At 44.9% G+C, this 12,154-nt stretch overlaps 1 long non-coding RNA gene across 1 annotated transcript in view; it reads left to right on the plus strand.

Moving 5' to 3' along the window:
- The first annotated feature begins 4,535 nt into the window (after positions 1-4,535).
- The window catches only part of LOC311441127, a 30,007-nt gene continuing 22,388 nt past the window's right edge, over positions 4,536-12,154 (plus strand). The window contains exon 1 of the long non-coding RNA XR_014695810.1: positions 4,536-4,875. This is a non-coding gene — a long non-coding RNA (uncharacterized lncRNA). The remainder of the gene's footprint in view (positions 4,876-12,154) is intronic.

The raw sequence follows: 12,154 nt of genomic DNA on the forward strand, positions 1-12,154 counted from the left end.
GCTCTTTCTTTGCTTCACATCATAGAAAACTTCAGAACCTCACCTCAGCACCTGAAGCACCGATTTCAATTTACATTTATTTCAGACACCACAAAGTGAATCCCTAATTCCCTGAGAATTGTTAACTCTTCTCTTTTTTGAGGTAAAGAATGAAGAAAAGGGTCTGAAAGAAATCCACGTGTTGTACATAATAACAATTCACAGTGAAGCAAATACCCTTAATGTCCCAAGGAAAGTTCTTGCAATAAAATATATGCAGTTCTCTCTCTTTGGCAGTTAATTCCTATTTCACACTTTTTATCCACTGAGACTTTCAATTTTCTGAGCAAAATGAGAAAATGGGCTCTAGGTGCTTCATCCTTGGGAGCAGCAGCAGCAGCATTGGAGAGAAAGGAGCTTCCTCCTGAAACCTGGGGGATTCCTGGCCTCCTGCAGGTAAGGAGTGGGACACAGCAGGGAGGGAGGGGGGATTCCTCCCTTGCAGTGTGGTTACAGCAGGAAGTCTCCAAAGGAGAATTTTAAGGAGCAGTCACTTAAACAAAATTGTGATACATATTCTGACAGAAAAAAGGAAAAAGAAGAAAAAAGAAAAAAAAAAGCCATAACTTACTTTTAAAGCTTAGAAAATGGAAAAATGGCTATGTTTAATAGCAATGTATCTATCCCCCTTGGAATGTGAATGAAGATTAATCCTCCATCATGTTGGAAAAAAACTAGCTTTGAAATTACTATTGCAGTGATTTTAAATTAGCATATACAGCATACAGCAGAGTCAGTTCTTTTCCTCTGAGTGTGTCCACTCTGGGCACTTTTTAGCTCAAATTTAATTGACCGTCAATTAATGTAAAGTAGTCACACATTTTTAAGGCTAGTGTAGACATTTTCCTGTATTAATCTCCAAGTTAGCTGATAATTAATCTGAGATACCTACCATCACCCAACCCCAGTGATAGTTTTATCTACCAGATATATGAGGTGCTTGTTACTGAAAAGAACAATTACATCTTCATTCAAAAATAGCTGGGGAGCAGTATTTAATTAGAGCTACATGCTGTATATTGTGGACAACTGACTTACATAGAGACAGAGACTTGAGTGGTCTGAGTTATATATCCAGCTTTGCTGTCAGGTGTGCAGATCACCTCGGAAAATTATTTACATCTTTGTGCTTCTCTTTTGACCTCATCCCTAACACTGACAAAAGTGAATGAAAAATGCTGTATCAAACCATTAATTTTTTTTTTTTTTAATACTGAGTACTTAGTGTCTTTTTTTTTTTTTTTTTTTTTTTGGGTTGGTTTGTTTGTTTTAAAGGAAATTTCAGAACTAAAACAAAATATTTCCCTTCAAACATTTGACCTGAAGTTACTTGTGACTTTCTTTGAACAATTGAAAGCATTGTGAGAAGAGTCGGTCTGCTGCAAAAACACTGCTGTTCTTGCACCCATCTGGCTCACCTATCATCATTTGGAACAGGACAGAGGGAATGAACAGGTGCTTTTGCTCTTGCATGACGTTTCCCAATCAGTCTGTACAGCCAGGCATGGCTCAAAGATAATGCCAGGCTCACTGCAAGCAAAGACTGTTTGGCGCTCTCACTGTTTCTTCCCTTGTCTCAGAAAAACAGCTACTACCCGCAGAAAAAAGCATCACCTCGCTTTACAACTGCTCTGCACCTCCGCATAGCCCAGCCCTTTACAAGGAGCCCTGCTATGCAAGCTGGTACGTACAGGAGAGCGAACGGCTTCATATAAATGCCAGAAACGTGCATTTCATGTCCTATCTTGTTTCCGAAAGCAAGCAGAACCAGCTGCTAATGCTCTAATGCTGAGAACTGGTGAGGCGCACACCGCTAGCCGTGGCTGAGCCCGGCAGTCCTTGAGAGGGCTGAGCGCTGGCCGAGCCTTTGGCTTTCTGCTGATCAGGACCCCACATCCCAAAGTGCTGGTGGCTCGTTCTTAGATCCTGAAAACAAACGTGTTGCCCGGTGTTATTATGACAGATGCTGCAGAAACCATCGGGGCCTCTTTTACTTGCCTGACTAAAGCAAAACACTTAATCAAGAGAGACCAAGTGGATTATTCCAGCCTGACTGTTCTGCTCTAAGGACCCCACTGCATTCCTTGCATCAGGAGTCACACCAACACTTCAACAGCTAGATTTGCTGGACCCACAAAACCCTCAAACCTCAGTGAATACCTCAAAATTGAGGTGTTACAGCGTGCTCAGCAAGGCCACAGGCTGGACTGGGCTGGCCAGTCTTCCCAATTCAACCATACAAATACATATTGGCCATACTGGGGGAGAACATCCTGGGGAGCTGGTGCCCCATGGTGCTGCAATACAGGCAACAAGGACGTTCATTCTCCTACCCCAACCACCAGGAAAAAAGCCATCACCCTTGCTTTGCAAAGATGAGCTTCAGCTTTGTGATTCACTCCAGAAATCCCTTCTAGTCTGCAGATAACCCCGTGGCTTGAGGAATAGAAATTTCTGCAAAGGTGATTGAAGAAAGCCCCTATACAAACACTGGAAGTGTCTTAATCAAGTTCACTAACAGTGCCACTGTGAAGTGATTGAGTTTTAAGTAAAAAAAGCCTTTTTTTTTTTTTTTTTTTTTTTTTAAAGGAAGGTGGATACTTTCTATTGATTCTTTTTTTCTTCACTCAGGATTTTTTTTTTTTTTTCAGTGAAACCATAAAGCAACTTTCACTGCAATATTCTTGGAAATAAATGGACCACATATTATGCACATTCATTTAAACCCACCAGATCTATTTAAAAAGAATAGGAGCTGATTGAGTTAGCTTTCTGTAATTGAAAAGGAGCTTGGCTGTACCAGTCTTTTCACAAAATAATTTGTCTGCTTGAAAGTTGGATCATCAGCTGCAGTTAAAATTCATTCTGCTTTCAAGATGCTTGTTTTGTGTCTCCAGTCTAGTTTTTTTCCTACACCATCCTGAGCTTGGTTTTTATAACTTGAACAAACTTTGGTGACTTAAATCAAAGCCGGGGAGGAGCAGCCCTGCTGCTAATCCAGTCTAACCCTGGCCTTGAGCCCTGCCCCATCGCAGTGGGTTTATGGTTTGAGAAGGGTTTGTTTAGTAAGGATGCTTATTTAGGGTTCAGAATAAAGCCCTGCTATACTTCTTGGGCCCACAGCCTCTGCTGACTACTCACATAAGCCAGCACCTGGCTTCCATGAACAGGTCTGGGAAGGGCCTCTTAGTGCTCAGGGATACCCCCCAGATGTGGCACTGGGAGCTCAGCACCCCAGAGGTACTTTGATGCTCATTTCTATGAGCCTCTCACCAAGGGATGTGCTCCCTTCTTGCATTAGTCAGATTTCCCTCCCAGGAGGTAACACCAGGGGAAGATTGGGGTATCCCAGCAACGTCCAGGCACAGCCAGAACCTTGGTGGCACCAGAGTGCCTCAGTGGTGGCTGTCACCTCCAGAGCGAGGAGCTGAGATGCATGTGCCCTCAAAACCTTGAGCAGCAACATCACTTTGCAAGTGAGGAAGGAGGAAAAACAAACTGATCGAACAGCCTCAGCCCCAGGGAGTTCTGGCAGTCCTTTAACATGAGTAAAATTGATATAATCCATATCTATGGATCAAGACAAACGGCCAGACTAGCAGCCACTTGGTCGATTGTCCCCCAGGCCTGCAGAGGGGACCACAGTGCAGATGAAAGGCTCAGGGATGCTGCCTGGCCCATGGTGGCACTGAGGGCTGGGAGAGGAGCTGGCACAGGGCCATGCTTCCAGAGCCTGACAGCGTTCCTGATTTGTAGCCTTGTGGGAGGAGAAGCAGTCAGAAATCAATATTAGTGGATTTTAAATGAAGTCCTAAATTATCTCACCTTCGGTCATAGTGGATTAACTCCAGAATGATTCCTAAAATAATTATTGTCTTTATATGCAAAGAAATTATGTAGCGGGTATAGCATTATGTGTCCCATTGCCAAAAGGGGAAGAAAAAGATTACAGGAAATGGCATCTTTTTTATTTTTTTATTTTTTTTTGTCTGCTAGGTTCTATGTAAAGACCTCCACGCTTACCTCCTAGAGAGTTACTGGTGAAAATATGATGCAATGTTATTTGTGGAGTAAGAACCACTGCTGCATATGACATAGATACAAAAATGATATCATCCATCAAATACAGAGGCTTTATAAATATCTGAATAGAGAATGACGTGCAAGTTGTTTTTCCTATTGGTTTTGGGACCAGGTGTCAGTACACTTAATCAATGTACACATATATTAGTGTAATGCGAGTGAATCTTTATTACAGTAGAAGAGAAACACCTGTGATAGAAAAAGAGCAATATAAATACTTCTTCATCTCAGCCACAGCTGCTCTGGGATTCTTGTGCTGAATTCTAAGAGATAGTAAAACCCATAATCATTTCCTTCTTCTGTAGCCTCCAGCCAAAACACAATTAGAGTAAAGCACTGAGCTCTGCAAAAAGGAAGAGGTAAAACCATAACCCCAACACTACCTCCAGGGTGGGACGGGGATGAGCTTGAAGATGGCAGTCCCCTGGGTGAGAAACAATACTTTAGCCATGGGGATAACACCAGGCCCTAGCAGAAGGTCTGTGGCAAGGCCAAAAATCCTCAACCACCAGCCAGGGCCAGAAGCAAATAAGCACAAGTGCAAGGCCAGAACCCATGCAGCTTCTGGGCCAATGGTTGGGGTGCATGGGGTGAGGGTCTCAGATGGGGCTGATAAGGATAATTAGTGCCTATTAATGCACCCAGTGTCTCATGCTTTAAAAGTGCTGGAGTTACAGCTATGCTTTCTTTAGAAGGTTTTAGTCTAGGTTGCAGCATGTTGTTTGCTTCCTACTTCCTAGAAGTGCTTCTCAGGTAGGTACCATGCTATGGCAAGCCTCTGTGAGTTCAGAGACCTAAATATGCTTTACTTAATGATTTTAATGCTATTATGCTATGATTGCTATTAGAGAGCAGGTTGCTGGTGGAACAGGTCTTCTGACAGTGCTTCAAGGGAAAGCTATAAATTTCTTCACCAGTTGTTATAGTTCTAGTCTATAGACAACCAATTTAACTCTGTCAGCAATTACTGAAGGCTTGGGATGAGGATGGTAAAGCCTGGCAGGTGGCTGGGTGTTGCACAGCTGCTCCTTAGCAATTCAGATCTGCTCACAGTGAAGGAAGTTGTGGATGGGTTACAACCTTTCAGTAAGCTGTCTTTTTTGAGGTGGATCTGGCTGTGTCCAACTGTTATGAGCAGAATATGGCACTTCTAGAGCTGTATGGGTGGACTGACAGCCCTAAATGTGTGAGGGATGTATCTTTTGTCAGAATGACATCTGAGATGTAGGTGTATAGAGGTGCCAGTGGGTGACCAGGTCAACCTGGAGAAAGTGTCTGCTGGAGGTGATGGTGCTGTGTATGCCCCACTCACTCCATTGGTATGCAGGTCTGAGAAGAGTCAGGTTTGCCTTTGGAGGAGGTCTGGGAGCTGTTTCCAAAATCCAGTTGTGAACTGGGCCCTCTGGTCAGTACTGGGAGGCTGAGGCATCAGCAAACATGCTGCAGTGGATGTTGGGCTGTGGTCAGCTTCCTAGGGGAAGTTACTGGCCCCATCCCAGCCAGGCCTTGGCCAGGTGCTTAGCCCTTCAGATTGTCCTCTGGCATCGTCTCCCCTTTTTGTGAGGAAAATATCTCCCACCAGTGAGTGTCAGGAACTTTTGGTATGAGCAGTCATAGCCCAGTGCACTTTTCCTTAAAGAAGCTTAAAAAAAATCAAACTCCATACCTTGATGCACACATTTTATCTAGTAATTAAAAGCTCTTATCGCACCAAGCTCTGGTTTAAAAATAGTTCACAATCCCCCATGGACTACAGAGTGAAAAAAAAGTCTTTATGCAATGTATGATAGAGAAGCTTATGTATTTCCTATCACTTCTGCAAGCTGTGTGGAGAGCCCTTTCCCAAGGAGGAAATCTGGAGAGACAATGTCAGTGGGAGAAGGAAGAGGAAAAGAGAATCACAACAATGAAATATTCATTCCTTTCTAAAATAAAAATAGCTTGAACTCTTCATGCATTTATCGTTCCAGCTGGATGGGGGTGGAGAGACACCCCTAGTGCAGAAAGATTCAGGAGGAACCAGTGATGAAGTCCCTCTTGACTTAAAGCAATCCACTGTGAAGGACCCATGAAGTCAGGCAATGACATGGGGTTTGTCCCCTTCCCTCTAGGCTTGGTGGTGGCTGTTTCTGGAGCTCTTTTCTCCTAGGACACCAGAAGAAGCAGGGCTAGGGCCATCACCCTCTATCTACTATTTTTAGCTGTGAAAAAATAAAATTCAGTGTGCTGATGAGGAAACCAAGGTGGGTTTTGCAACAGGAGAAACCTGCCTTCCACCTTACCCTCCACAACCCTGAGGCCTCTCCAAATTTTGTCATTCCCAATTTCTGAAAAATATCAACGTCTGTACGTCTGTGTGTGGAGTACCATAATACTATGGTTAGAAGTCCATTCTAGGAGATGGCCAAAGAATACAAGTGGGCATTTATTGCTTTATTCTCCTATCGATTCAGCTTGATGATGTAGCATGGGCAAAGCCACCCCATGTGGCCGTGCTGCAGGAAGGCCTGCTCCTCCCCGCCTCTGCACGCCACACACATCACCCAAATTACACGCACAGCTGTTCCAGCACCAATTAGTCATGTGATATTTGAAACATCAAATATTCTTTCTCTGCTTATCAACACTGTAATTATGGCCTGTCAGGGCTTTACGCTCTTCTTAAAATAAACATCCAAATGTTCGTGTTAACCCTTCAGTGCTGTGCTGCTGCCTTCGTGCAGCAGCTCAGGGACCTCGGGGCCCATGGCATGGGGGGCAATGGGAGGATAAGGGCAGTGATGGGTGTAGGACCTGAGGTGCCAAGGCCATGGTTAGGCCCCTAGAGCTCTCAGCCATCTACTTCAAGGCCTTAGCAATGTCACCCTTATTCCTTTCCCAGCATAGAACAATTTTGAAGCTAACTTGGCTATGACAAAGCCTTGCAGCATCCTGGGCAGAAGAGATACCTCATTTGAGACCATCTTTTTTTTTTTTTTTTTTTCCCTGCCAGATGTTTTTTCTATTTAATTAAAACTTTACAGGAAATAACCATATTTTGATTCTGTTTTCATTTTGCGTACTAAGTCAGTTTACCTTTGAGCCATTGTCCAAACCTGCTTGTGCTTTCAGTTTATGAAAAGGGTATGAAAAAAACAAGGTATGAATTTTTTAAGACTTCTTCTGAGAAGAAATTTTTTCTGCAGTTTCGTGTAGGAAAAGAGGCTTATTTTCTCAGTCAGCACTAGTGCTAGCTGACGCTGATTGCGCAGCCCCAAGCACAACGCAAAACCTCTCACCCAGGCAGGAGATGTAAAGACTTTGCCTGCTTTGTTTCAGTGGCCAGTCAGCTCCTGTGCACTGGGCTCTGTACAAGATGTACAAGATACAGCTGCTGCCACCCTCCCTGGAGCTGCTGCCCCACTGTGACCAGTGCTGTGATGGCTGGGAGGCCTTGTGGTGCTTTGGGGCTGCAGGAGGGAGAGGTCAAGCTTTGCTGAATATGTGCAGCAAGTGCGTGCACTGCTGCAGGCTAAATTTTGCAGATGCAAATGATCTGGGTCATTCCTCCCAAGTCACCTCTGCTTTTTCATAGGATGAGCTTGGCAGCCTGTACTCACAAAGGACTGCGGCTGTGTCTGGTTGAGAACAAGGGGCTGCCCTGGGATACCCCCTCTGACCTCACAGGGCACTGGGGCCCTGGGTGCTGTTTGGGCTTTGAATTCCCCCGCACTAAATTTGCCCCAAATGGCTGGTAAGTGAGCAGAGGCTGCAGCAGAGACCCTGTATGCTTGCTGGCTTTGAACAACAGGCCAGCTCTGTTCTCCCCTTCCTGGTGACCTTAGTCTCTCCACTCTTCACGCTTCCGTTGGCTTTGCTATGCAGCATTCTGTTCAGAAACTTGATGCTACTCAGCGCACTGCAGTTAATAGTGGTGACGTGCAGGCTTGTTTTTTCCATTATTCTCTATTGCTGCTTAATGACCTAAACATCTTGTACACTTTTGATAAGTTGGCTGAGGTGTACAGATTCAAGGCCAGGAGCTTCTCCCACACAGGGACCTTGGAGCTGAGCAATGAGGCAGCCCATCTGCAGCACTGAGGGCATGGCAGCAGCAAGGTAGCCGTGTCTCACTGCCCTGGGAGCAACCCTGACTTGTGGGCACGGCTCCCAGCTCACACAACAGCATGGAGGCCCTGCCTCAGCAGCAAATGCCAATACAGGTGGTGGTGTTGGCTAGGAGTAGCTAAGAGAAGCTCACCTCTGTCTCAGCTTCTCTTTCTGGGTGCCCCATTTTATCCCAGTCTTGTGACAACTTATTTAGTGAAGGGTAGAGCCTGGCTTGCATCCTGAATAGCAGCTCTAGCCCAATCTAATGCTGTATCTGTGTTGGGAGTCACCCAACTTGCACTTCTATTATTTATAAGGATAGTCTGACCTCAGTGCCAGGGAAGGTTATGGATCAGATCATCACACAGCACATAGGGTGGCACTAAGGGACATGGCTTAGTGATGGGACTTGGAAGCTCAGGTTGATGGTTGGACTTGATCTGGAAGGTCTTTTCCAACCTAGATGTATCTGATTCTATGATTCTAAGGATATTTTAAGAATGTGTTTTCAGGCAATCCTTTCCTGCCATCTATTGTTTTGCCTTTCTAGGGTGGCAGGAATTATTTGTTTACAACAACAACAAAAAAAGAATGAAAGTAAGAAATTACTTTAAATTTCAAACTCAAGTGGTCCATTGAGGCTTGGTATGGGCAGAGGGGGATGCAAGGCATGGTGCTTGGGTGGCACTGGTGTGGCTTGGGCAGGTCAGCTGTGAGCTGAATTGCCTGACCTCAGCACCAGATCTCACAAATTCACCATCCAGCCTAGCAGACCTGGAGCCTGTACCTGCTGCTATGTGCTTAGACACCCAAGGATAGTGAGGATGCTGTTGTCGGCACTCATCCCTTACAAGGCACAGGCAAATTGGCTTGGACGTGCTGACTGCTGCTGGCAGGTACCCAATTAACCTTGCTAATCAGCTGCTTTTTGAGGAGGAAAGTGTACTGCTCCTGCAGGGACTTCATTTTTTACTTCAGGTTGATTGAGATTCATGTACTTCAATATTTTAGCATTCCTCTGTTAACAGTATTGGGTCTGGCTGGAATGTGAAGGGTTTTTCCTATGCCAGAGCAAGGCAGAGTTTTTCTATGGAAGCTGGCATTCCTGCAAATCAGGTCTGGGCTGGGGAATGCTGAGAACTTAGTACCACTGAAGGAAATACAGAGAAAAAGATAAGAAAATCTATAGGGAAGATCATCTCATGGGATAAAATAGCAAAGAGAAAACAGGATTCAATACAACATTTTGTAGAGCTCTGAAGTTCACGTGTGTTTTGCTGAGGCTGGTCCCACAGACCCCAGCTAAACGTGGGTCCTGCCAACTTGCACAGTAATTTAAAACTCAAAGATAAACTGTGCTGGAGAGTGCTGCTGCCTGTCCCAAAAGCACAGAACAGCCTTGGTTGGCAGGGTGGGCTGGAAAAGCCTGGACTTCAATTATTCACTGCCAAAGAATGTGTATGCAAGGGCTGCTGCCTGGTGAGCCCCTCGGCAGCAACCAGCCCCGGGGGCACAGCTGGTGGCAGCAGGAGAGGGGTTGGACTTTGGATGTTATAGCACACTAAAACCAAAACTTGGCCCAAACCAGGGCTGCATTAAACTTGGAACGTTTTATTACCCCTTTTTCCAGAAAGCACCCTGCAAAAGGAGCATTTTTTCAGCTGCATCATGATGAGCTGCAAACCTCTTCTGCAAGCCTGACCTGCAAGCCTGACCTGCAGAGCCAAAAGTCAGTCCCCAAATTTGTTCGAGAAGGACATTCCACCCACAAGTACAAGCATATGCATTTATGGGCTATACTTATGCAAGAAAACACTATAATTTTAAAGGCTATCTTTATGCCAGAACACCTTAAAAGAGACCATCTGAACATCCAGGCGTGCAGCTCCATCTCTGGAGCACTGGTTCAAGGCATCGCTGGTCCCCTCTTCTTTCACTTGCTGCCCTTAGCCCTGCAGAAGTGCTGCTGAAGAGGAGAACAGCTCTGTCTTAGCACTCACTGCTTAAGACTGGAGGTGGCCTGAAAGATGTGCTCTCTTTATTAAATAAAATCACTTCTGAAGGTATTTTCTCCCGGCTGAATTTATCAGTTTAAACAGTTCAATTAAAAGGCCAGCAGTGTCCTTAAGGGTGCTGTCTTTCATCACTGATGAGAAGATGAATGCTGTACAGACGGATCGCAGAGAGATGACAAATAGCATCACACCCAGAGCTCAAAAATAAAAAGGGAATGAAAAATTCCCCAAGCAAATATCTTCCCCTTCTCCTTGTGTTGCTCCAACCACACCATGCACAACAGCACATCCCTGCATACCCTGTATGTGTCCTTGGCTTAAAATTTCTTCCTTGTGACTGGATCATAAAGTTTTTGTGGCTGTACCCTGCTCAGTTCCCTATCCTGTAGGGATTTGGCCCTGGAGAAAAGCATCCAGAAATATCAGCCTATCCCTGCCTGTCATGGCCCTGTGCCCCGGCTGCAGACGTGATTTTTCCCTAGAAAACAAGCCATCGATTCACTCCTGGGGCTCATGCTGACTTTGGTAACTGTAAGGTAGCTTTGGCTCTGTATGCCTTGGCTTGCCTGTGCTCAGCACACTCAAACAAGAGCAGAAGATGACTTCATGCCCAAAGGCTCATGTCTTTGCAGCAGTCCTGTAAACTGTGAACCTAGAGACTGTACTCTTGAGGCACTCCAAGCCCAATTGCAATTACACATGGACAGTGAAGCTCATGTCCAGGCTGAATCTCACAGTCAGGGGACATGTCAAAAAGCCTTGAATGGCTGTACAGTCCTCACTAAAGTGAAATGAGAGGCTGTTTTATCTCCCATTGAACCCAGTAATATTGAGTAGGTTAATGTAATTCATATTTTATTTTTCTGTTCATAATTCTTAAGGTTTCAAAACTTGCATATGCTCATTTGTTTCTTAAGGAACAGGAGATGTTACACAGTGCAAATGTGTTATGCTTTGGGATTGCATTAATTTTTTATATTTCATATGCTGGAGTTATTCTGGAGTCACTGAGTACGAGCTCTGCCAGATTCAAACCAAAAGATAAAAAAAAAAAAAAAAAAGTGGAGACATTAAAAGTAAGCACATGAGTGAGAAAGACTCTGACTCTGTCTCCACTGTCTGTGAATGAATAGTCACCATAGTCACCAGGGGAAAAACATTTTGAAAAATCCAGGTAAATCAATTAGTTTTGCTTAATTTCCTCCTCACTTGCATTGCCTTATCGTTTTTCACCACATTTTGATAGAACATGGTGCTGTGCACCATGGCTGCTGGTGGCTGAGAACCTGAGAACTGATAGCAAATCCTGGTGGACACTCATGGCTTATCTGGGGGATTTTTTTGGGAAGAATCCTCTGTGCCTGTACTAGTAGAGGAATGGGACTCTATGGCACTGATGGTTAGTTTTGAGAAGTTCCAAACTTGTCAAGTGATTGACACCCTGATCTTTGGCCTGGCTTATGAGTAAGGCCAGGCTGAACTGGAGGAACGTGGGCTCTGGTGGCTGTAAAGTCTGTATGTTGATAGGTTATTATTTTGTTTGACTGGCCTTCACCAGGACACCTTTGTCTGTGGGGTGCAGTAGGAGATTTTGGGGGGTAAACTCAGCCCATATGCTGGGGCTGGTGGGGGCATTTGTTCTGCAGCACTTCCCTGTTTCTTTAGAAAATATGGACTAAAAATCTAGAAGTAAACTGGCCCTGTTTCCCAGGGGTCAGAAATGTGTGAAAACAATCAATCTGGAGCTGTCAAAATGTTTCCATCAAGCTGCTTTTGGCTTGGAGCTGACCTGCTTGGGCTACTGCCCCTTTGGAGATGAGCCCAGTGCTTGTATTGCACCAGCCTGGCCATTTCGCTGAGTCTTGGTGGTGTCAAGAAGGAGAAGGATCCACAGGATTTTGGGGAAAGGAAGGCTCTTCATCAGCCTC

This window comes from Aythya ferina, assembly GCF_964211825.1.
Source record: "Aythya ferina genome assembly, chromosome: 9".
Taxonomy (NCBI): domain Eukaryota; kingdom Metazoa; phylum Chordata; class Aves; order Anseriformes; family Anatidae; genus Aythya; species Aythya ferina.